Raw genomic sequence first — 24,403 nt, forward strand, 5'->3', positions numbered from 1 at the left:
GTAAATAAATAAACTTAAAAAAAAAAATCTTGAAGACCCTGGGGCCTTTGCACAACACAGGAAGGAGAGAGAGTCCTAAATCAAACTGAACTTCCTGTCTGCCCCACAAGAAGGCTTGGGGATGGATCATAGTTGGCTTAAAGCATTCTAAAAATGCGAAGTTTCTTGTACCTACTATGTTTAGTATTAACAGCCACTTTACCTTCAAATTTACAGAGATATTTTCTATTTGGCTAATGAAAGCAAAGTCACTGTCACATACAAAATGGGAAGGGCCAGCATCCCCCTTGCATCCTAAGAAAGGAGGGTGACAATGTGGGCCTTGACTGAAAACCTACAAAAAACTTACACATGTGGGTTTTAGTAAATGTAAGGTAGTGACTTTTCAAATCTCATTTGAGTCTACATTTGTAAAGCAAGATTCTGGGACTTAATCCTTCTTATAATTAAATTATTTCTATTTTCTTATAAAATGATTTGTATAGAGGGGCACCTGGATGGCTCAGTGGTTAAGCATCCTTGATTTTGACTCAGGTTATGATCCCAGGGTTGTGGGATCAAGCTCCATGTCTGGCTCCACGCTGAGCATGAATCCTGCTTAAGATTCACTCTTTCCCTCTGCCCCTCTCCCCTGCTCGCACTTGCTTTCTCTCTAAAATAAAAAAAAACATATATGAACAAACAAATAAAAATTATTTGTATACAAAAGTGCTCATTGAACTAGGTCCTTACAGGATATATAAGTGGACTACAAAGGCCATTATGAAATCAGTGGGCCCTTCCTTTTCCATGAGAGTCCCAGACCAATGGGGCTCAAGTAAGAAACATGTCCAACAACATCAGAAGTAGTCATAAGTTCTCTGAGCACATGCCTGATAAATCACAACATCCATATTATTGTGTAAAAGAGAAAATAGAAACATCCCAACATAAAAAGGGCATAGAATCTGACCTTCGTGCTCAACCAGATGACGTCAGTGGAATGGTGGTCAATATCCTTGGAAACATGGTAAAGCTCTAGAAACACAGGCTATTTGAACACGTTGGCCATTTGAAGTTCTTCAGGAATTGCTGAACTGTTTCAAATCTAAAATTATGATTTAGGAAAGTACAGTTCAGTACTGGCAAATTATAATTAAGTAAACTAGCCAATTCAATATAATTTCCTATTAGCTCACTCACATTTTGAGATATGTTATCTGAGGCAATTATGTTGTGACACTACATTTACATGCATTTTGAAATTCTTGGTGGTGACTAAAGGAACGACTCAGATCAATTCTGCTTTCTTAATCTCTGGGGCAAGCAAAATACTCACTGTATATAAAAGGCATAATCTCTACCCTCCCATACGAGAGAAAATTTTTCTTCTATCCCATAGGCCTGTGAAGTTTTTTCCCTCTGAGATTTTGACAGCCCATTTAACCCAACAGGTCAAGGCATAGAGCAGATTATGACTGCCATGATTGATATTTATTGTATCCTAGAGTTTGCCAGCCAATGAAAGGGGCCCAAACAAGGAAAAATGTATAAAAACATAAAGGGTTCATGGGGCACCTGGCTGGCTCAGTCAGTTAAGCGTCGGACTCTTGATTTCAGTTCAGGTCATGATCTAGTGATTGGTGAGTTCGAGTCCCACATCTGCACTGCCATCATGGAGCCTGCTTGGGATTCTCTCTCTTCCTCTCTCTCTGCCCCTCCCCCCCCCAACTCTCTCTCTGTCTCTATCAAAATAAAGAAGTGAACTCTAAAAAAAGAGAAAAAAATTGAAAAGCAAAACAAGACATAAAAGGTTCAAAAGAGAAATCATAGCTTGTTACTTAAGAGTATGGGACTCTGGGGGTGCCTGGGTGTCTCAGTCAGTTGAGCATCCAGCTCTTGATTTTGGCTCAGGTCAGGATCCCAGGAAGATGGAATGGAACCCCATGTCTGACTTCACACTGAGCGTGCAGCCTACTTAAGATTCTCCCTCTCTTGTTCCCTCTGCCTCTCTCTGTCTCTCTCTGAAATAAAAAAAGAAAAAAGAAATAAATTAAATGAAAAAGAGTGTGCGACTGTGGGGGCCAACTGTCTGCCTGGCTTCCAATCCTCCTCTGAGCTTCCGAGCTATGTAACTTTGGGCATGGTGCTCTGCCCTGCCATGGATTCGTTTCCTTATCAGTAAATTAGCCATAATAACACTGTCTACTTCATGGGGGGCAGGAAGTGTGAAGTGAATTAACATTTGTAAAGTGCTAGAACAATACCTGCCCATCTAAACAGTGTTTGTATATACATATATATATATGTATATATGTACATGTATATGTATATTATATATGTATGTATATGTATGTATATGTATATATATGTATGTATATGTATATTATATATGTATAATATATGTATACATACATATAATATAATATATGTATATATATTAACATATATAATAATATATATGTATGTATATATACATATACATATATATATACAATAGGTATGGTATATAAGAAGGTAGGCTAAGGTATCTTCAAATCTTTGTTTCTTTCCCACTGATACATTTAGTTTATAAGAAAATGGGAGAACCTATCTAGTAAATGATATATTTATGTCAGGTCCAAGAGTTCATATTAAGTTACAACATTTGTATAAAGATTTTAGTATGGGTAAGATTTCTCTAAACAAGATTTAACTGGTAGGTGGTGGTAGTTTGTTTCTACTCTTGGTATTTTCGAAGTCTGAAGTGGGATTATCTTTAACTTGCCTGTTGGAAAACTCTAATAGGCCAAGTTTCTGAAATGAAAGTTTTATTCCAGATTTATTGACTGGCCACAAAGTTTTACATAAAAATGTCTAGGACTTTGGGGGGTGGGGAGTGATGTAAAACATAGTACCAGAAGCCAAATTAAGAAGAGAGCAGACCGAAAGTTAAAAACAACTTTTTTTATTGAAAAACAATTGTTTTTACTGTTCATTTATTTTCGAGAGAGAGAGAGAGAGAGAGAGAGAGAGCATGAGCAGGGGAGGGGCAAGAGAAAGAGGGAAACACAGAATCTGAAGCAAGCTCCAGGCTCTGAGCTGTTAGCACAGAGCTCAACACAGGGCTCGAACCCATGAACCACAAGATCATGACTTGAGCTGAAGTGAGACGCTTAAGCGACTGAGCCATCCAGGCACCCCAAAAACAATTTTAAAGAATCCAATTCAACTAACAGTTAGGCTCTGCTGATATGCTAGAACTTTCACATTTGTTATCATTTTCTACATTATTTACTAACATCTGCATTTTATGTTTTAGAAAGGCTATAGAGAGGTAAAATGACCAAAGTTGATACATTGTTGAAACTTCTTTTGGAACCGAGTTTATGTGGTTTCAACCCAGGGTTCTTCCCATTCTGTCAAAGCTTCCAAGATAAATCATCCAATCTAAAGACAAGGTGTGATTTAATAGTTCAAAGGAAAGGGGACCAAAGTGGATAAAAACACGCAAAAAATTTCCCAGGCAGAGGCTGAAAAGTGGTTAGAATGTGGGGAGGTAGATGGGAAGAGAAAGGCCACAATGGAAAGTTGAGTAGAAGCAAGGAGGCTTAGCCAGACTAACCAGCAGGGAGACAGGAATAGTGATAAAGATGATTCCACCATTACAATAGAGGGAAACAGGCAGCAAAGGTGACACTTGATGTTGGGAGCTCAGGAGCCTTTGTACTTACAAAGGTTTTTCAGCAGAGACGTGGGTATGTCACACACATGTGTTTAACTGGGGCACCTGGGTGGCTCATTTGGTTGAGTGTCTGACTCTTGATTTTGGCTCACTTCGTGACCCTACGGTCATGGAATCCAGCCCCGAGTGCAGCCTGCTTAAGATTCTCTCTCTCTCTCTCTCTCTCTCTCTCTCTCTCTCTCTCTCTCTCTCCCCCCACCTCTGCCCCCTCCTAATGCATGTGCAAGCGCGCACTCTCACTCTCTCTCTAAAATGTAAAAAAAATTAAACTAAATTAAATAAAAACATGCGCTTAGCAACAGAATTAAAGAAAGGGAAGAAAGGTGGCCAGGAGAGCTGCTAGGAGACTGCCTAATTCAGGCAAGCTGTGATAGGTATCTGAGATTGTCTGATGGTTGTGGGATAAAAAGGACATAACATTACAGCAGTTGCCCTAAAGGCAAAATTTTAAGAACTTAATAATTATGAAGCATGAAGGAGAACAAGAAGTTAGACATGCCCTCAGGGCTTTGAGAACTTCAACAATGGGCATGCTGTTGGTAATCAAAGGAGGACTGAGCCAGGGAAGAAGAGAGGCACGCAGGTCTGGAAAAGACACAGGCAAAACCCTTGATTTGGAAGGAAATAAACATCACCAACAGGAGACGCTGAGAAACCAAACTGAGCTTAATTCTAAGTTTGTTGAGCTCCACGTGATGCTGGGACACACCAATACCAATGTGCTGTGCAAACTCACCCAGTAGGACGAAAACTCAGATAAGCAGTCAGGATGAAAATATCAATGTGAGAGTTATCAACACAAAGAAAACCGTAGAAAGGGAGCTACCGGATTAAGTAGCCTAAATGACCACTGAGATGTTCTACCTCATTCCTGAGCCACCAAAAGGAGTTTCAACTGGTGTATCTCGTGTTCTTCTATGTCTCAGTGAACACTACAAAATGTTCAACATCTGACTTCTGGGGAGCAGGCAGGATGTGAGGGGCATTCTCATTATCTATGCATTTGCTTTTCATTTTTTATGAAGAGTAGCCTCTATTTCACTGTTGAAACCCCTGAAAAAGGAACACATGAGAGAATTTAAATGTGCTAAGAAATTTGAAATGCTAAAAATGGCACTTTAGCATTGGCTGTGTAAGAATTTCAATGTTCCTGCCAGCTCAGATACAGGCAATTTTATCTTTAATTACCAAAATAAATGTAATTTAAAATTTTTCTTGCATACCTAAAGTCAGAAAATAAAGTGCTCTTTTAAGTATAATAAAATGCCTTGATCTTAATTGGACAAATTATAGTCCCACAAAACCTTCAACGTTGGAGGAGGGCAGCAAAGAGATCTAGTCCAACTCCCTTGGACGACAGACCAGGAGGTATGCTCTAAGCCACTGTTGGATGACAGCTGGGCTACATGATTACTTATACATACATCTTGTCAACAGTCCTCAAACATCACCCAAGAACCTTATTCAGTCTGCAAAGTGACCAGATTCAGTATCTTAGATTGTCATAGACCGCAGCAGTGTCCAATTCTAACATTAACCTAACTTAGGACAAAAACCAAGTCTTGGAAAATTCTGTTTCATTGGAAAAGTTTGCTACAGAAAATGCAGATCTGTTCTCTGAAGTCCACAGGAGAATCATCAGAGGTAGTCAGAGCAACTGAACTACAGGGAATTGTGTTCCCCTTTCCCTCACATCTGGTATGGATTTATCATAATGAAAAAAAAAAAAAAGAAATCATTTAAATTAGGCATGTGGATTTGTGCCTTGACCTTGTTAAGTGAAAAGTAGGTGTTACCCCCATGAATTTCTATGAAATTGGTAGTAAATGTGTAAAAGTCAAGCCCCCCTACAGCAGATTAAGAAGCCATGTGTTTGAAAGGGTAGAGACACCAAATGCTAGTCCATTCATGCATGGAATATATAGATACAACTTAGGTAATATAGTACAGATTTGAACTTGGTTCTTCATTTTTTTTTTTTTTTTTGATACAGCAAAAATATGTGGAAAAGGTAGAAGACAAGTAAGGGTAAAATTAAAGGAATACTTCACCAGATTGCCTAGTTCTAGATGACCACGAAGACCAGACATTATAAATATGAATGGAGCATAAAGGAGATGAGATTGTTAAGAACAAATGCTTTTCTTAAGAAGGGTTTGCCATGAAATTTGAGAAATTCTGTGATTATTTTTTTATCCTAGGAAAGAGTACTTTATGTCACTTGAGCTTTAAAAGTTAAAATTAAACTGCTGGGCTTTTAAAATAGAGTTTCTTGGGGCACCTGGGAGGCTCAGTCAGTTCAGCATCCTGGATTTCAGCTCAGGTCATGATCTCGTGGTTCATGAGTTCCGCCCTCAAGTCAGGCTCTGTGCTGACAGTGCCGAGCCTGCTTGGGATTCTCTCTTTCCCTCTCTCTCTCTCTCTCTCTCTGCCCCTCCCCCACTCATTCTCTCTCTCTCAAAACTAAAGAGACTTAAAAAAATTTTAATAGAGTTTTTTTTTTTTTATCACTTTCTTTAGCTCAGTAATTTCAGAGTTTTCTCCCTTCCCACTTTTGGCCAACCCAGCCCTTTATTCCTATGTTGGATGGGGACTTTGTGTGATAATAGAGAGTAGCCAGAATGAATGTCTCTGACCTCCACTCCCAGATTGTTTTATGCAGCAAAGCCCCATGAATATTGCCTTCGCCTTCTTCAGCATTTTTTTTTTCCTCCTTGAAGTGTACAGGTTCACAGCCAGGGCCTGGCTCTTATTACAGGTTTTAAAATGAAGTCTATACAGTGAAAAGGACTCTGTTTTTATTTCTTGGGAATTATTGGCTTTCAAAGCCTTTGAATTCCCTGCAGATAATTACTGTTTTGGCCCATGATTTCTCTGATATTTGATGCCTCTGAGAGGAATAAATTACCTATCTAACAAGGAGGGTTAATTGGTGGTTGTGAGCCAGTGTATGTGCCCTTTGTATTATTTTGTAAGGGCCCCGCAAACTCTGACCATCTGAAACATCTGATTGTTTTAAACCATCTCCTCCGGTACAACTTGTGGTTCGGCTTCTTGACTACTGGAAACTAAAAGAAGTAGGAAAGCGTTGTGGCAGCTTCGTGTGTTTTCAATGTTAAGCGTTCTTTTGTCTTTTTGTGACATTTGTACCCCCTCAAGGTGATTACGTTTCTTTCCAGTATTCTGAATAAGAACTGTGCAAACCTAAGATACCTGTGCCTAGATCTGATCTCATAAAACCTCCCAGAGTTCAAACTTAGAGCTGCAGTTCCCATAAAATTCACTCTATAAGCAGTCAGACTCCCTTAGCCATTTCACAGATTCATCTCTGAGAAACTAGGCTTTTTTTGTGGTAGTATTTGTCTTATTAAACCCATGAAACTAAAAATGCCTCATTGAAGTAAAACATTAGCACCAACTTTCACAGCAAATTGTTTTGTGTGAATGAAAGCTTTTTAAGAGTGTAACTCGGCAAAATTACCCAAAAGTAGTTTAGCAAATGCCACAAAACATAACATCTGCGTATTAAAAATGCATTCTGTATGCTGCAGAAAAATCGCAGTACTGAAGCAATTTTCTAATATTTACATATTTATAACAAGTGCCTGTCATGCGAAGGCTAAGCTCACCTACCATACTTTCATGTTATGTAAAATGAAAAATGTCTCATGCTTGGGTGTTCTAATAACCATGATATTATTTTAACAATTACACTATTTAATACCGTGGATTAGTCTCTCTGATAGTGCTATTAGCTGTCACTATACTCGATAATAGGTGGCTTCATCTTTGTTATGACATGATCTTTCCTACTGTTTGTTGACCTTTCAATACAAGGGGGAGGGGACGCTCCCAGCCCCCCAAACCTTTAAGCGGCTACTGTAAAGCTGTAGTTTAATTCTCAGCTGGAATGTTTAGAAACCCTCAGTGCTAAATACCTCAGTGGACTGCTTAAACACCAACAACAGCCTTATGGGGCCTTAGTCGACCTTAAACACATCTTTTTTTGTTGAGAATATTGCATTCTGCCACAATTCTGTGGGCTAACCCTGGGCTCACATTAAATATACCAGCCTCATTGAAGCTTACTGAATTGAGTTGAGTTGTTCTTTGTTTTATTCTCTCTCGGCTTCACCCCCAACTGGGACTGGGCAGCCTTTCTTCCAGTGGAGCGTGCTTTAAAGTAACCCAAAGAAGAGAAGGAGGGGGGAGGGGGGAGAGAAACCAAAAGGTGCAGCTAAGGCCCATAATTAGTCTTGATCCTCCAAGTCTAAAATATTTTAACGCCAGGTTTCTGATTGCAGTATGGGCAAAGTGGATTTGGGAATGCAGGAAAGTAATTAGGTCTGTGCATTGAAGTGTGGAGAGCATTTAAAAGTGAATGGGTGGTTACTACATTCTTGGCAGGCTGTTTTTTATCTTTTCATGCTCTGCTGTTGTTAGAGGTGATGGGTTTATTGCAATTTTTGCACTCTGGAGGTGGCCGTGTTTTTCTTAACCTAGCCTCTTGCTCTCTATCTCAAAAACGAATCCTCATGGTGCGAGGAAGAATGAGGGAAATTTTTGAAAAATAAAAACAAGGCACATTGGCCAGATATTATGCAGTGAAGCAGAATAAGTTGGGAATGAACCTCAACATTGCAACAGGTCACTTAGAGAGATTCCAGGTTTAATTAATGACTCACTGAGCACAGGACCAACTGGAGACAATGGTCACCCCAAGGAGAAAACAGAACATATTATTCTCTAACCATGTTCCCAGAGCCATCCAAACTATCTGGGGAGAAGCTGACATCATTATGCCACGCTGAGCCCTGGTAGAGAAGATACAGACCATAAATGTCTGAAGAGTCAAAATGCATATATTTGATTACTTCAATCTATAGAAATGCTGCAATTTGCTCAGATCACATGTCCCTTCAGCCTAGGTCTTCATGTCTGCCAGTCAAGTAAATCATCAGTGCTAGCTTGAAAGTCATAGAAAATGTACGTGTTAAAAAAAAAAAAAATAGCTGGGGCGTTCAGGGAGGGGGGTGGGGGGGGAAGCTAAAGTAAGAATTAATAGAATTTAAATGGACTCCTTTTAATTTCCAAAAAAAGTTTTCTTTTAGCTTGTAGTGAATGATACAAGAAGAGAAGCCTTGTTTCTTTAGCAAAACAGACCTATACATGAAAAAAAAAAAAAATTGCATGAGGCAACTTGGTCCTTCCAAAAGCATTTAGTGATATCTGCTGAATTCAAAAAGGCAAAATCAAATCTAACTAATGGAGAACCAAATGAAATAACCCAAAGGTCAGTTTGGGTTTTTGTTGTGGTTGTTCTGATTCGAGGGTTGGGAGCTTTTCTGTTTGCTATCTGTTTTCGCTTTAGAAACATGACGTGGAAGGGGTCGCATGGATGACTGGCCCAGTATACTTATGTCCTTGGGCAACCACTTCAACATATTCAAAGTTTAGACAAATGAGTTCTTACTATGAAACACTTTTTAACTGTTGTATTCAGTGTCTTAATTAAGTGCTATTCTACCATGACCTAGTCTTCTGTAGGAGAAGTATATTTCCTTAGCCACATATGGCTTTTAGCTCATTGGATTCATCTCCATGTGTAGTGAACAAGAATGAGCACTTTGCTGTCCGACGTATTATCACTTTTGCCATGGTAGACTCAAAGAGGTTCTCTCCGCTCAGGTTTTCCCACGAAAAGATTGGTACAGCACTGACATTGCTTAGCAACCTTGTTTTAGGTCTTCTAGAAGATACAAATAAAACATATGATCTGATGCCATTATAAATGAGATTTACATCTTCATCACAGCCTGTTTATAACAGAGAAAACTTGGAAACGGCATAAATGTCTAGCAACGAGGAATCAGTTAAATAAACAATGATACATCCATACAATGAAATGCTACCCAACCATCAGGAATGATGCTGGGGAAGCATATTTAATGACCAGAGAAGATTTTAGTAAATCTTCAAATACTGTATATGGAATCTAAGTTTAAAAGGCAGGTTTAGAAGGCAATATTCATAGTATAATCCTATGTGCATGTGTGTATAAAATAGGTAGTAAATTATCACAAATTTTAACATATAATCCTGTTTAAAAAGAAAAAAGTAAGCCCATTTTTAGGAACGAGAAAAATACACCCAAATGTTACTATAGGTTCCCCCTGAGTAGTGGAATTCAGGGTGATTTTGTTTTCTTCTCTCTGCTTATCGGTATTTTCTAAAGTTTATTTAATAATTTTATAATGGGACAAGATAGTTTTGTAACAAAGGAACGATGTGTAAAAGTCATTTAAAAAAAATAGTTTACCAAACTATGGTTTTTAATTCTCCATGCAGACTTTCTAAAACACTGTTTATGATCTGTCGCTCTGAATACAAAAGGCAAACATGAAAGTAAAGTTTCTGTCCTCACCCACATCCCATATTTATTGTGGTACCTGAACATAAGCTTCATTACCCACAGCATTTACTGAAGACCTCTCTCCAGGTGCCTAACAGGTGGGAAGAGATACCAGCACTCCACAATTAAACTGTATTTCACATTTAGAGAAGCCCAAGTAGGAAATGTGTATCCCTCCCCCATCTTTCTTACATGAGGCAATGACCGATGGCTGTTCAACCTCATTCTGACCAAGCTCTACCCAGAACACGTTCTGCAGGCTTGTGCGGGCCGGCTGGGGTCATCCTCCTCCCTGACCCTCCCTGAGTCCAGAAAGCAAGGTCCACATTAGAACTCAGCTGCTTGTGTTGAGGAAACATTCCTTCCTGGATTGCCTGAGATATTCCTCGTTATGCAAATGGGAAATAAGCACTAGCATATCCAGGTCAGATGCATAATGTATATAAATAATTGCTGGGGGAAATCTGTGACTCAGTGAGCTCATCTAAAGCCAGAAGCTTAAGCAGTTTGTGTCCAGCATAGATGCTGTCATGCTGGGAGCCCATGGGAAAATCACTTAAACTCTCTGTGTTTCATCTTGAAATAGAGACGATAGGAATGTTGACCCAGGCCCCAGGGAATAGCAAAAGATCGTGAAGCACTTCAAAAATTCTTGTATCAAAGTAATCGGTGCTATTTAGGGAAAAGGTCACGAAATAATCAAAGACCTCCTGAAACCTCAATAACAACAATGTGATTGGACAAACTGTAATCTAGGCATAGTTGGAAAGGCACAACTAAACTCACGGAACCCCAAATTTACAGACACACCTAAAACATTTGCCATAGTTAATTTAGGGATTTTATGACCTTTTTCGCAGCAGACTCATAATTCTCCTGAGGCTGAACATACCAATCAGATGTTTGTGCAGATTCTCTGGCTTCACGTGGTTTCGAAGAGAATCCCACCCGGAAACGAGTTGCTGAGAAAGTTCTTGAAAGCATCGCTTACTACAAACCAAACTGTATTCAGCAGGTAGAAATTAACACGTGGGCTAGACACAACCTAGGATCACAGAAACACACATGGAAGCCACAAGAGGCTGGAATATAGTGCTGCCCTATAATTATGTGGCTTTTCTGCAATAGTCACTGTGAGCTTCTGTGGCTTCCATTAGGAATCCCACTAAGAGTAACTGGCAGCAGGATGTGTCTGGTCTCCTGCCCATCTCCCTCTCCCATTCCTGGGCACTACACCCGCCTACCATCTCTGATCTGAGACCAGACAGTGCTCAAGTTTTAGTGTGTCATGGTATTTTCTAGATGGTTTACCAAACTATATACATGGTCAAAGAAATAGGGCTCATGGGGATTTGATATCTCCCACTATTTGGGTCATGGACTCAATCACCATCTCTTGGTCTGTGGTATGCCCACATAAAAAAGACAGGAGAGGAAATTCTTGAAAAATCAGAATGGGAACAGGAATTAACTCTATGCCTCCTGGAATTTCTAGCCTTAAACAAAATGATGCAAAACAAAACAAAAGAATGACCCCTTCCTGGATGTCTGATGATCTGTGTTGCATTATTTAATCATCGTTTCTACCTAGGGTAGTGGTTTCTGATTTAGAATCAAAGACCTGGGTTCAAAACCCAACTCCACTTCATAGCTAAGTGGCCTAGAGTAAATAATTTAATATTTTCTTACCTCAGTCTCCTCATCCATAAAGTGGGAGTGATAATTAACTACTGCCTAGTGTTGTAAAAGAGTTTGACAGGAGGCATGCAAGTATTTAACAGAATGTCTGACATATAGTAATTATTCAATTAATGTTAACTGCATTGTTAGCAATACTGTTGCAGCTATATCAGTAGCTAGTTTCTTTATTTGGTAACAAAGAATACTGGTACTCAGTGGCTGACAAGCCAGGATTCCATCCCAGGAACCCTGACCGCAAGATGCAGGCTGTTTGTATTCCTCTTCACTGTTTCTCTCTTTGGGAAACAAAGTCAGGGCAGTTCAGAAGGATACGCTCAAAAACCTGTTAAGGTAGTCTAACCACCCACATGCAAGGATCTCAAAACATGAGTCGAAGCATGTCGAAATATGTTCTTTTATCCTCAGCGACATTATTATGGCCTCTCTTGTGGTGAGCCCTGTGTTTGTCTCAATCCCACAGTAATCATGCTGGCCGGGATACTGATCTCAAATGAATTTCTCAGCACCAAGGGCAGAAGGGAGAGCAAAAGTGATCTTTTTTTTTTTTCTCTCCTTCTTTCTTTCTTTCTTTCAGTGGAAAATCCATGACCTCCATGACCCTCAACCCAAAACCATAGCCCAAGGCTTGGTATAGCTAAGGGTGGAGGGGTGTGGAGAGGGCAGATAATGTTAGAGAAAGACAAACTAGGAGCAGAAACAAAGGCCAGTAAACAGAGTGAAAGAAGCTTAGAAAGGGGGAGGGAGGAGGGGGGCCTGGAAGCAAAGAACAAGGCTCAGAAAAAGGACTTGGAGAAAGACTGAATAAATTGTTTGCTTGTGCTGTTTAGCAAAATCAGCTAAACTTGGCTTTCAAAAAGTTTCACACAAAATCATTTTCACTGATTATTTTTTGGCACAGAAATTTTGTAAAATTTGGAAATTCACAAAGTGACACAATTTGCTAAAAATGCCATTCAACACAATTTGATGTAAACTCCAGAAATGTTATTATAATTCATTAGGAAAACTTAAAAATGTGATAGTGTCCTGAAAACTTGGATGGTTGCCACAAGAATCACTGGCAGCTAAAAACCAGCATAAGAACCAAAATGCTCAGTCTATCTATTCACAGGCAAATGTCATGTGTCTTTTATGTGGTTAGCTTCACTCTAATATCCTGGAGATACTTTGTAGCCATTTTTAGTCTTTCATTTTATTTTCTCTCAAGAGTCAAATCCTATAGCCCTTACACTTGTAGGCAATTCTGTACAGCATCCGTATGACCCATATATCAGCAAGGAAGCCATGCTCACTACCGCAACTGAGTTCTGAAGGGGTGAGTTTGGATTCTACTGCCCTGTTGTTAGAACTGTGTGTTTTCTAAGTAGGATAAAAGTGGTTGGCTTCCTGACAGAACCCAGGGCTACTGATATAATTCTGGCAGGCAAAAATACAGCGAAGAAAATCCCAAATGAGCATCAGGTAGATTAGATCGAAGGCTATTGCCTCCTTTAGGGGAAGGATTTTGTCTTGACCACGTAAGCAATGACCCTAGCAGAGAGTAAACGCTCAGTAAGTTACAGGAAAGAAGGATGGAAGGAGAATAGGGGGGAAAGAGAGAGAAGGGAAAAAGGGAAGAAAGGAAGATTCAAGTTCTAATACACAGTAAAGTGAACTTGGACAAATTGCTAACTTTTCAAAACCTGTTTCCTTGTGTATAAATGAGAATAACACCCACCTCCAATATTGTATATAGTCATGGCTTTATGGCTTACCACAGGTTTTCACCTACATTATCTATTAAATCATCATATTATTTCTATTGTTATTCCTATCATCACTGGATATGCCTATAAAATAATGCAAAACAATTTTTCCTCAAAACTCCCAATCACTCCTCTGATAATTCTCCCAGTCCTACCCATGCTTTAAAGCCCTATGTCCTCCCTCTTGCCAGAGGAGCTCCTTAAAAATCCTATTTTCTAGAAGTCCCTCAGGCTTCTTCCAGACCCAGACAAAATATATCAATTTAATATGCCCAATCTTTAGTCATCTGCTTCACACTTGATACTCTGATACATACATACCAAGGTGACTGAAACTATATTAGTTACTGGCATCCATTGCCACACATCCTGAATTACAAGCTCTGAAAGAATAAAACTACATTTCCCAGGCTCCCTTGCAGCTGGAGTTCCAGGTACACTCTGGATTCGGCCAAAAATGATGTACTTGTGACAAATCTGAAACACAGGAGAGGCTATTATTCTGTGACAGTTGCACTTGACAGGCAAGCTCTGACAGTCATGCATGCGGGCAATGGCCAGGGTCCACATCCTCCTCACTGGCTATCAGTGTCTTGGGTGAGAGGCCAACCAGAGCAAAAGCAGCAGGTAGCCTGGGTGACACCCCTTTCCCAATAATTGCAGCAGCAGTGGGGCAACCAGAAACCAGACAGCAAGGGCAGCTCCTTAATTCCATTGTTCCAGGCCTTCCCAATGGTTTTATGAATGCATAATCCCCTGTATTAAATTCCCTTCTGCCTAAAACACCCAGAGCAGTGTCTCTTTTCTGCACTGAAGTCTGATTGATAGAGCAGTTTAATGATTAACACAAGTTACACTCACTGAGCCCATCCTCCCTACTCCCAAATCCCTGTGCTCATAACTAATTACACATTGTTCCTGCTGTGTTTTAATTCTTTATTTACATGTTTATATTTATGTCTTTTACCCTATTGTATTTCTTTATTTGCATGTACAATTTCGCCACCCTTGTTACCAAATTGGGACCTTTGGGAGTAAGGTTCCAGTGTCCCAGTCATTTTTCTAGTGCCAATGGCAACTCAATAAACTCTATGAACCTCTTTTGGATAATATGCTTGCACTCCTCTGCCTACGGGAAGGGTTGATACATGACGAACATGCATGGTAGCATTTACACTCTAAGAAAAAGAAAGGGGACCTTTTTAAAAATCTACATACACATACTATCTCTATATTTATCTATTTATCTACCTATCTTCATCCATGGCTGTGTGTGCAGGCAAAATGACAGGAGTACTAATGTAATTATCCACATTACTCAGTTCTCAAAAAACTCTTAAGGAAAAGGCAAAGAGCAAAGTAGGAGACGATATTTGCAGTTGATTGTATTTGCAAGGAACTAAACTCTAATCTAGAAAGAAACCATAGAATAATAATTTTAAAAAACCCTATTAAAAAAGTGAGTAATAGTTCACAGAAAAGGAAATACAAATGACTCAGGAACATATGAAACGATGCTCAAATCACTCCCACATAGAAAAAATGCAAATTAAAACTACATCAAGATACCATATTTCACTATCAGGTTGGTAAAAATCCAAAAATTTGACAACCCTTAGGGTTGGCAAGATATAGAGAAATGGGAGCAGTGATTCATTGCTGGTGGGAGTGTAAATAGGTATAATCATTCTGGAAGGCAATTTGGCAATATTTATTGAAATTACAAATGCATGTACTCTTTGACTCAGCAGTTCCAATTCTAGGAGTTTATGCTACAGATATATTCACACATGGGCAAAATCATGAATGTGCACGGTTATTTACTGCAGCAGTTCCTATAATAGCAGAAGATTGGAACAATCTAAAAGTTTGTCAATAGAGAGCTGTTTAAATAAATCATGGCACATCCAAATAATGGGATACTGTTCAGCCATAATAAATTTTTTTTTTCCCAAGAACAGAGATGCTCCATAGTACTAATATGTAAAGACATGTAAGACATACTGAGTGAGGGGAAAAATACCAAAGTGTGCACAGTATGCTACATTTTTTTAAGTAGGGAAAGGAATAGGTGTTGACATTCGCTTATAGAAACATTTTTTAAAATTCTGAAAGTCTACACAAGAAGCTAATAACGGAAGTTATTTATCTTGGTGTAAAGGTGGAAACCACCAGATGGGGGACTGAGGAGAGGAAAACCTTAGGCTCACATTCACTCTTGCAAAATTCTTAAACTATGCAAGTCTATTACATGTTCTAAATATTATGTAAATATTAAAATACAGCTACTATTAAGCAACAGGAGAGTATTCCAGGGCTATTTGTCTGATTTGGTCAATTCCTGGCATCTGAAGGCACAACCCTTTAACTTCACTAGAAGTTTGTAGGTCAGGAAAGACAGTCAGTGAAGTTTTAAAAGTAATTTCTTATTAAGCACTATCTTAAATATATATATATATATATATATATATATATATATATATATATATGAAATACATTGACATCACAGTGGTTAGAGTAGGGAAAAACACTAGAAAATATTTTCCTACCTACAAGCATTCCCATGTTAATTTTATATTTGTTTAGGGTTAATAAGCTGCTTTTTCAAAATGCAAACATGGGGTACATTTCCTATAAGTATCTTGAAGCTCAGCATGCATTATTTCATCTGATAGTCTGTTCAAGAATAATCTGTATCTGCTGAAGGATGGGTGTTTCCAACTGGGGGAAAGAGAAGGGTTGGGGAGAATATCCAAACCTGTAGAAAGGGAAGGACTGTATGAAAGTAGCAATGGACAGACAGCCCAGCAGCCAGAGGAGAACGGACAGGGCGGGACTTTCAGAGAGAATGGGTAAAGAAAAGGAGGTGAGAGGATAACTAATCAGAAGCCTGCTTCACATCTGCCCAGAAACTTGTTGGTGGCAACCACCTGAGTTCCACAGATAATGACCTCTCTTGAGGTCTCTCACACACAGATCCTACTTTGCCAATGCTTGAGATTATTGAGGAACATTTGCTTCTTGATCCCACAGAGACTTAGTGTCCATTCAGTCTCATGGGTTTCTCTTTCTCCTTCCATCTTCCTTTCCTCTCCATTTCCCTTCCCCTTTCCCTTCCTTTCTTTCCATATAAAGATCTGTGCATACTTGATGTATGCACCTTGATGAATTTGAAGATAAGTATACACCTGTTAAGCCATTACCACAATCTATGCCATAACCTTATCCATCACTTCCAGAAGTTTCCTCCTTACCCTCTTTAATGTACGTATGTGTGTGAGTGTTTGTGTGCAATAAGAACAATTAACATAGGATCTACTCTCTTAGCAAATTTTTACACATATAGAACAGTACTGTTAACTCTATGAACTATGCGGTACAGTAGATCGCTAGGACTTATTCACCTCATAACTAAACTTTGTCTTTTTTGACCAACACCTCAACATTTCTTCCTCCCCCAGCCTCTGGCAACCACCAAACTACTCTTTGCTTCTGAGTTTGGCTATTTTTTTTTTAACGTTTTATTTAGTTAGTTATTTTTGAGAGACAGAGAGAGATAGAGCCTGAGCGGGGGAGGGGCACAGAGAGAGGGAGACACAGAATCCGAAGCAGGCTCCAGGCTCTGAGCTGTCAGCACAGAGCCTGACACGTGGCTTGAACCCGTGAACCAGGAGATCATGACCTGAGCCGAAGTTGGACACCCAACCGACTGAGCCACCCAGGTGCCACTGGCTATTTTTTAAATTCCTCACTTATCTAAGTGGGTTCATAGTCTTCTAATATATACTGCATTTTGTAAGAAGACCCAAATCATTTTGTGAATTCTCTCTCTCTCTCTCATTCTCTCTCCATTTGCCCCTCTCTCCCTCTCGTTCTCAAATAAAAAAAATAAGAATTGTTTGTGTGTGTGTTTTTTTTAACTCTAAAGTAAAATAGAGAGCTATTTAAAGAGTAGAGAATTAGGTAAGATTTTATGAAAATATGTATTTTGGATTAGGTTTGTTATCACATAAGATGTACATATATCATTTCTGAACCAGTTGCTTCACTTGAAAGCCTAGTTTCCAACTGTTCAATACGCTCACTATTAGAAATTGCTTACATTGTGACATCTGCTAAATAAAACCAATGATAGTAAATAAAATGAGTAAAATCAACTGTACTGCTATCATCTTATGAATAATATATCTTTCCATTATATTATGAAAAGGCCATGGTGCCTACGTTATCCAAACCCACAGTCATGAGGGATTAGACTTTTATTTAAATGCTTTAGGAATAACCTGTCAGTTGGGGCGCCTGGGTGGCTCAGTCAGTTGAGCGTCCGACTTCAGCTCAGGTCATGATCTCATGGTTTGTGAGTTCGGGCCCCACGTCAGGCTCTGTGCTGACAGCTTGGAGCCTGCAGCCTGCTTCGAATTCTGTGTCTCCCTCTCTCTCTCTGCCTCTCCCCTGCTCATACTCTGCCTCTCTCTGTCTCTCAAAAATAAATAAATGTTAAAAAAAATTTTTTTGAAAGAATAACTTGTCAGCTCTGGTGAACAGCACAGATTCCTTTATATCACTCCAGCAGGTAGGTATTTTGCCTGGTAGTAAAGAATATATGGTGCTGGCAGGGTTGAGGTTGCCAAAGTTCTCCATGTCTGTTTCAGCACAAATTTTGCCATAACTTTAAAGTGTTTCTTGTTATAGAAACTCTGTAGTGCACGTCCTGTGCACATAGAAATACTTTTCCTACTGTTAAGGTGATATGATGCAGTCATGTTGGAAATGTATTTATGTTCATTCATGTCAGATTCCCATAACAGTCTTGTTCTACAAATATACAGGTGCAGGGTGGCTGGTTGGCTGCCTGGCTGAGAAAGAGAAGGTGTGTGACAGATGGCCCTGACGCATAGCATCCTAACATGTTAGAGAAGGAAGGGACGCAGAGATTATAGGGACCTAGCCCAATTTTTGCCAATGAGGAAATTCAGTTAATAATATTATTTACAAATGCTATTTATATTCTAAACACTTTCTTTAATCAAATGACCCAGCAAAGCAGAGTCTGTTAAAAAAATATATTACTACTACTACTACTACTACTAATTATTATTATTATTGTAGAATTATAGAATTATAGAATGGTTGCTATAGGGAAGAAACAAAGAAAAGAAATGGGTATTCTGGGGATTCCCAGGTGGCTCAGTTGGTTAAGCGTCCGACTCTAGAATTCAGCTCGAGTCATGATCTCACGGGTTGGTGAGTTCAAGCCTCACATCAGGCTCTGCACTAACAGTGTGGAGCCTGCTTGGGATTCTCTCTCTCTCCCTCTCTCTGCCCCTCCCACTGTCTCTCTCTCTTTCCCTCTCTCTCTCTCTCTCAAATTAAATAAATAAACAAACAAACAAAAAAAGAAATGGGTATTCTGTAAGGGAAGAATAAGCATTTTGACAACTGGGAGATATCCATCACTTTGTGAATTTGGGAGTAAGCAGGCTTCAACCATTTTCAGGAACAGAAACAACCATGGGACAACCTTTGCATTGTTTTGTGGCGACAGGCAATGAACAGTCAAGGCAGCCTTGCAGCTGAGGTTATTTGGTCCCACTTGGGCGAGGATTTTCACTCAGGGATATGGACATTAATCCCCTCTGTGGACCCACCCACAGTGTTTGTTCCACACCCTTCAGCCTTCAGCCAGGCTGCCTTGTCTTTACCACATTCCAGGCAGGATGGTCATGATGAAGGTCACTGCTGCTTCTTGAATAGAAGCGTGTGAATGAGAAGCCCCAACTTAGGCTCTCAAGGCAATAACTACCTTCCTAGCAAGATTCTTTAAAAAATAAGAAGATTTTTTAGAAAGAATGTCTTCTAGCATATAATGTTGCCAAATAATTAACATGTATGTAAACCAGCCTATCAATGAGGGGTTTTAATAGATCTGAATATATTGTTTGGCACTCCAAACCTGAATACTGAAATAATAATCTTTATTTCATGACATCTAATGAATTTCCTTTTTACTTGACATACTATGACAACATAGTAACTTTATAACTACTTTTTATCTTTTGGGGCTCATGTATGGTAAAGAACAAATCACTCAGCCTACATCACAACGTATTGTAAGCAACAAAGTGGTCCTATTTTCCAGGCTGGACACTGCCTCTGACTTGCCAAATGATATTGGGCAAATATCTCATTTCTCTGAACCTTAAATTTCTAAAGTATAAAACGAGAGGTTAGGCTACGTTATCTCTAATGCCTTCTGTAGTTTAAAGACTCTGATGCACTTTGGAGCCAATTCTATAAACATTTTATAAAATTATCGCTGTGATTACTATTTTCATTATTTCAAGTTGAAATCTGAATCCTAGTTGTAGGGATCATACTCAAACATTTCAATTTGGCAGTGTTCAGCTAGCCTTTAGCGGTTTATCTGGATGGGCACACATGATGGTTAAGATGTCTAAGGAAGTACACAAAGAATTCTGTGGTTGACTTTGATAAGACAAAATGCTTTCTGCAGGGTGCTATTCGGATGAACACACCAGGACACTCAGCCAAACTCATCTGAACTATCCAAACCCCTTGATTCTGCAAACTGGGTTGCAGATCTTTCGAGAACAGGCTTTCTTACAAGATTGCTGGCACTTTCTCTTCCAATCCCAGCCAGAAAAACAGTAAGAACAGCCTTTCTCATATCATTTTGGCATTTCTGGTCTTGGCCCAGGCTGGAAAATTGAAGTGTAAAAGCACTTAACTGAACATTTCAGAAGGTAAAGAAATGTTCAATTCAAGTTTAGCTCTGAAATGGACAAGTGGTTCTTCTTTTATTCACCTCATCAGAACCCTAGATGGCAAAGAAATACCATGATTTTCTCTCTGCTTTTAAAGGTATCTACTCTAAGTTCCATGTTAGAAGCAAATAAAGCCCTTTTATGTGCCTCTGTAAAGGGCTATTGCTTACGTGTTAGAATGTTGATTGGTACTCTCAATTCAATTATGTCTATATCAAGCTTTGAGTGAATAAATTTTTGAAGAGTTTTCATTAGAAACAAATGACTAATGTTTTCAAATAAAGTATATACAACTTACTAAAGTTAACTTAAGGAGGAATATACATACACAGCTTATGAATAATATACACTTGCTTTGAAGTATTCCTTGTCACTGCCATATTAGCAGAGCCCTTGGTCAGATTGGTGCCATTTCTGCCTTGATTCTAATTTTTTGTTTTCCTCTATTCTCATTCTGTTCTCCGCCACACACATGAGCAACCCTCACAAGCTCAACTCCAGTAATGGCCCACACCATGCAGTGACAGGCTAGGAATTTCATTTTGCAGAGATCATATGCTAATTTTCGTCATTTTTGTCTCCAATACTAAAATTCCTCCAATCACTACCTTCAGCCTATATCCATGAGCTGATCCTACATCTGATTATTACTTTTGCTATTTATTACTTTTTAAGTTAATATGACTCTGCTATGTCAACTAGAAAACACTTGCTTCAAAATTTCTAAGACAGGAGGAAAGTCCCTGACTTTGGGATAGGCAATAATTTCTCCAGTGAACACAAAAATCAATAATCGTAAAAGAAAAAAGTTAATAAACTAGACTTCATCAAAATACAAAATCTTCAGGGGCGCCTGGGTGGCTCAGTAGGTTAAGCGGCCGACTTCACCTCGGGTCATGATCTCGCTGTCCGTGAGTTCGAGCCCCGCGTCGGGCTCTGTGCTGACAGCTCAGAGCCTGAAGCCTACTTCAGATTCTGTGTCTCCCTCTCTCTGACCCTCCCCCGTTCATGCTCTGTCTCTCTGTCTCAAAAATAAATAAATGTTAAAAAAAATTAAAAAAAATACAAAGTCTTCAAAAGACACCATTGAGAAAATGAGAAGGCAAGCCACAAGACTGGGAGAAAAAACATTTGCAAAACAAATATCTGACAAAGTACTTGTATCCAGAGTATACAAATAATTCTTACAGCTAATAATAAGACAGATAACCCAATTAAAGACAGACAAAAAATTTGGATAGACGCTTCACAAAATGATACATATGAGTGGCCAAAAAGCATGTGAAAATGTCTTCCACATCTTTTGTCATCAGGGAAATGGAAATTAAAACCACAGTGAGAAACTACTACATTCCCACCAGAATGGCTAAAATTTAAAAAACCAACAATACCAAGTGCTGGTGCAATGTGGAGGAACTGGAACTCTTATATATTGCTGATGGGAATGCAAAGTGGTATCTCTTTGGAAAATAGTCTGACAGTTTCTTACAAGGTTAAACATGTACCTACAACTCAGCAATGGCACTCTTAGGTAGTTAGCCGGGAGGGATGAAAGCATATGCCTGTGCAAACAATTGTACTTGATTGTTCATGGCTGCTTTACTAATGATGGCCAAAAAACAGGAAGAAAAAATTCAAATGTCCTTCAATAAATAAGTGTATGAACCAATTGTGGTATATTTGTACAATGAAACACTACCCAGCAATAAAATAAATAAATAGAAAGGAATAAACTATTGATGTATAGATTTCATGAATGAATCTCGAAAACACCTTGCTGATTAAGAGAAGCCAGAACAAAGATAACAAACAAAGAGACCAACAAACAAAACTAGATAATGTAAAATTTCATTCATATGAAATTCCAGAGGAGAGAAATCTCACCTATAGGAATAGAAAAAAAAAATCAGACTTTCCTAAAGCAGGAACGGTGGGGAAGGGGGATAGGGAAGAGGCAAGAAGAGGGGGAGACAGGAGTGTGCAGCAGGGAGCCTAACTGACTTTTGGAAACTTGGGGAGTGATGGAAAAGCTCTATATCTTGATTTTGGTCATGGCTTATAGGTGTATATATTTGTCAAAACTCAACAAACTCTACACATAAAATGCATGCATTTATACTATGTCAATTGTGCTTCAGTAAAGTTGATTTAAAAGAGCACTGTGAACAAACCCAAAAGCCTAACCACAACTAAGTTTCAAAAGGTTTTATGGATCTCCCCACTTCCCACAGGAATAGAAAAACTTCCAATATGCGTGGTACAGAAAATATTTTCTTCCTGTTACTTAAAAGGCCTTTACCACATGATTGTTTCCTATTAGATATCTCTCTCAGATACTGCATGAGCTAAAGTTTAAAACTATATACTCTTCCTTGCTTCAGTTACATGTGAATTATATGTGTTATGAGGTATAGTTACTTAAACAACCTAATAGCTTTGATCCTTAATTTCCTCATCCGTAAAATGGGAACAGATCATCTCAGAACACTGTGGCACCAGTTCTTTCCAGCTGGCTGTTCGCCCTTGGAGGAGGCCCATAGGCAGCAGTCACAGCACCCAGCCGGAATGGCACTATCCCACTTCCGTGAGGAGTGGCAGTGATGTATGGCCACATGGTTCAATCAGCAGGCACAGAAGATCCAAAGACTCAAAGCCTGGCAAGCCAAGGCATACCACACCACCATCTGAACCCTCTAGCCCATTAATAGTTGCCCCACAATGAGGTATCACACCAAAGTGCGAGCTGGCAGGGGCTTCAGCCTGGAAGAGCTATGAGTGGCTGCCATTCACAAGAAGGTGGCACCGACCATTGGGATATCAGCAGTGGATCCAAGAAGGTGGAACAAGCCCATGCAGTCCCTACAAGCCAATGGGCAGTGGCCCATCCTCTCTCCCAGAAAACCACCGGCCTCCAAGAAGGCAGACAGCTCAGCTGAGCTCAAATTGGCGACCTAGCTGACAGGACCAGTCATGCCCATTCAGAATGTCTATAAGGAGAAAGCCAGAGTCATAGAGAGGAGGAGAACTGCAAGGTGTTTGCCAGCCTTCGAAATGCCCACGCCAATCCCCAGCCCTTTAGCATCTGGGCAAAAGGGGCCAAGAAAATTGCAGAACAGGATGTTCACAAGTACAGCTTGTGATAAAAAGAAAAAAAAAAAGTGGTAATAATAATATTTAACTTGTATGATCAATATCTATCCTTTAAACACTATGCTAAGCACAAAGAAGTTTATTAACGAATTTAATAATTGTCATGATTGGGGCGTCTGGGTGGCTCAGTCAGTTAAGGATCTGACTTCGGCTCAGGTCATGATCTCACAGCTTGTGGGTTCGAGCCCCACGTCAGGCTCTGTGCTGACAGCTCAGAGCCTGGAGCCTGCTTTGGATTCCGTGTCTCCCTCTCTCTCTCTGCCCCTCCCCCGCTCACACTCTGTCTCTCTCTCTCTCTCTCCTCTCTCTCAAAAAATAAACATTAAAAAAAATAATAATAATTGTCATGATTGATACTTATACTACTAAATTTCAAGAACCCAAACTGCTTCCTCAAGGGCTTCCTTCTGAGCAATGATCACATTAAAAAGGCAAGTAAAGCCCAATAACGTGTAGTTTATACCTATGCTGACCTCAGTCATTCTCAGAAGCCTGTACAACAGGTCTGCAGTTCTCAACATGTATCTCAACACATATTCCCAGTCATATCGTTTTACCCAGACTGCAAATTATTTTCTTTGCGATCTCATCATTTATTGCTTCACAAACTTTTCTCCAGATTTCTTCCAAAATAAAGCCAGCTAGACCATTGTTTTCCACATTTTATTTGGAGTTGTGATAGAAATACACATAACATAAAATTTGCCATCTGTATTAGTTTTCTAGGGCTGCCATAACAAATACCACAGACTGGGTGGCTTAAATAACAGAAATTTTCATTTATCACAATTGTGGAGGTTAGGAAGTCCAAGATTAAGGTGTCAGTAGATTTGATTTCTCCTGAGGCCTCTCTTCTTTGCTTGCACATGGCCACTTTCTGTTTTATCACATGGTTTCTGTTCTATGT

General features: G+C 39.4%; 1 pseudogene; it reads left to right on the plus strand.

Moving 5' to 3' along the window:
• The first annotated feature begins 826 nt into the window (after positions 1 to 826).
• Positions 827 to 23,486, plus strand: LOC111557780 (annotated as a pseudogene).
• The last annotated feature ends 917 nt before the right edge of the window (positions 23,487 to 24,403 follow it).

Source organism: Felis catus, chromosome A1 (assembly GCF_018350175.1).
Source record: "Felis catus isolate Fca126 chromosome A1, F.catus_Fca126_mat1.0, whole genome shotgun sequence".
Lineage (NCBI taxonomy): Eukaryota > Metazoa > Chordata > Mammalia > Carnivora > Felidae > Felis > Felis catus.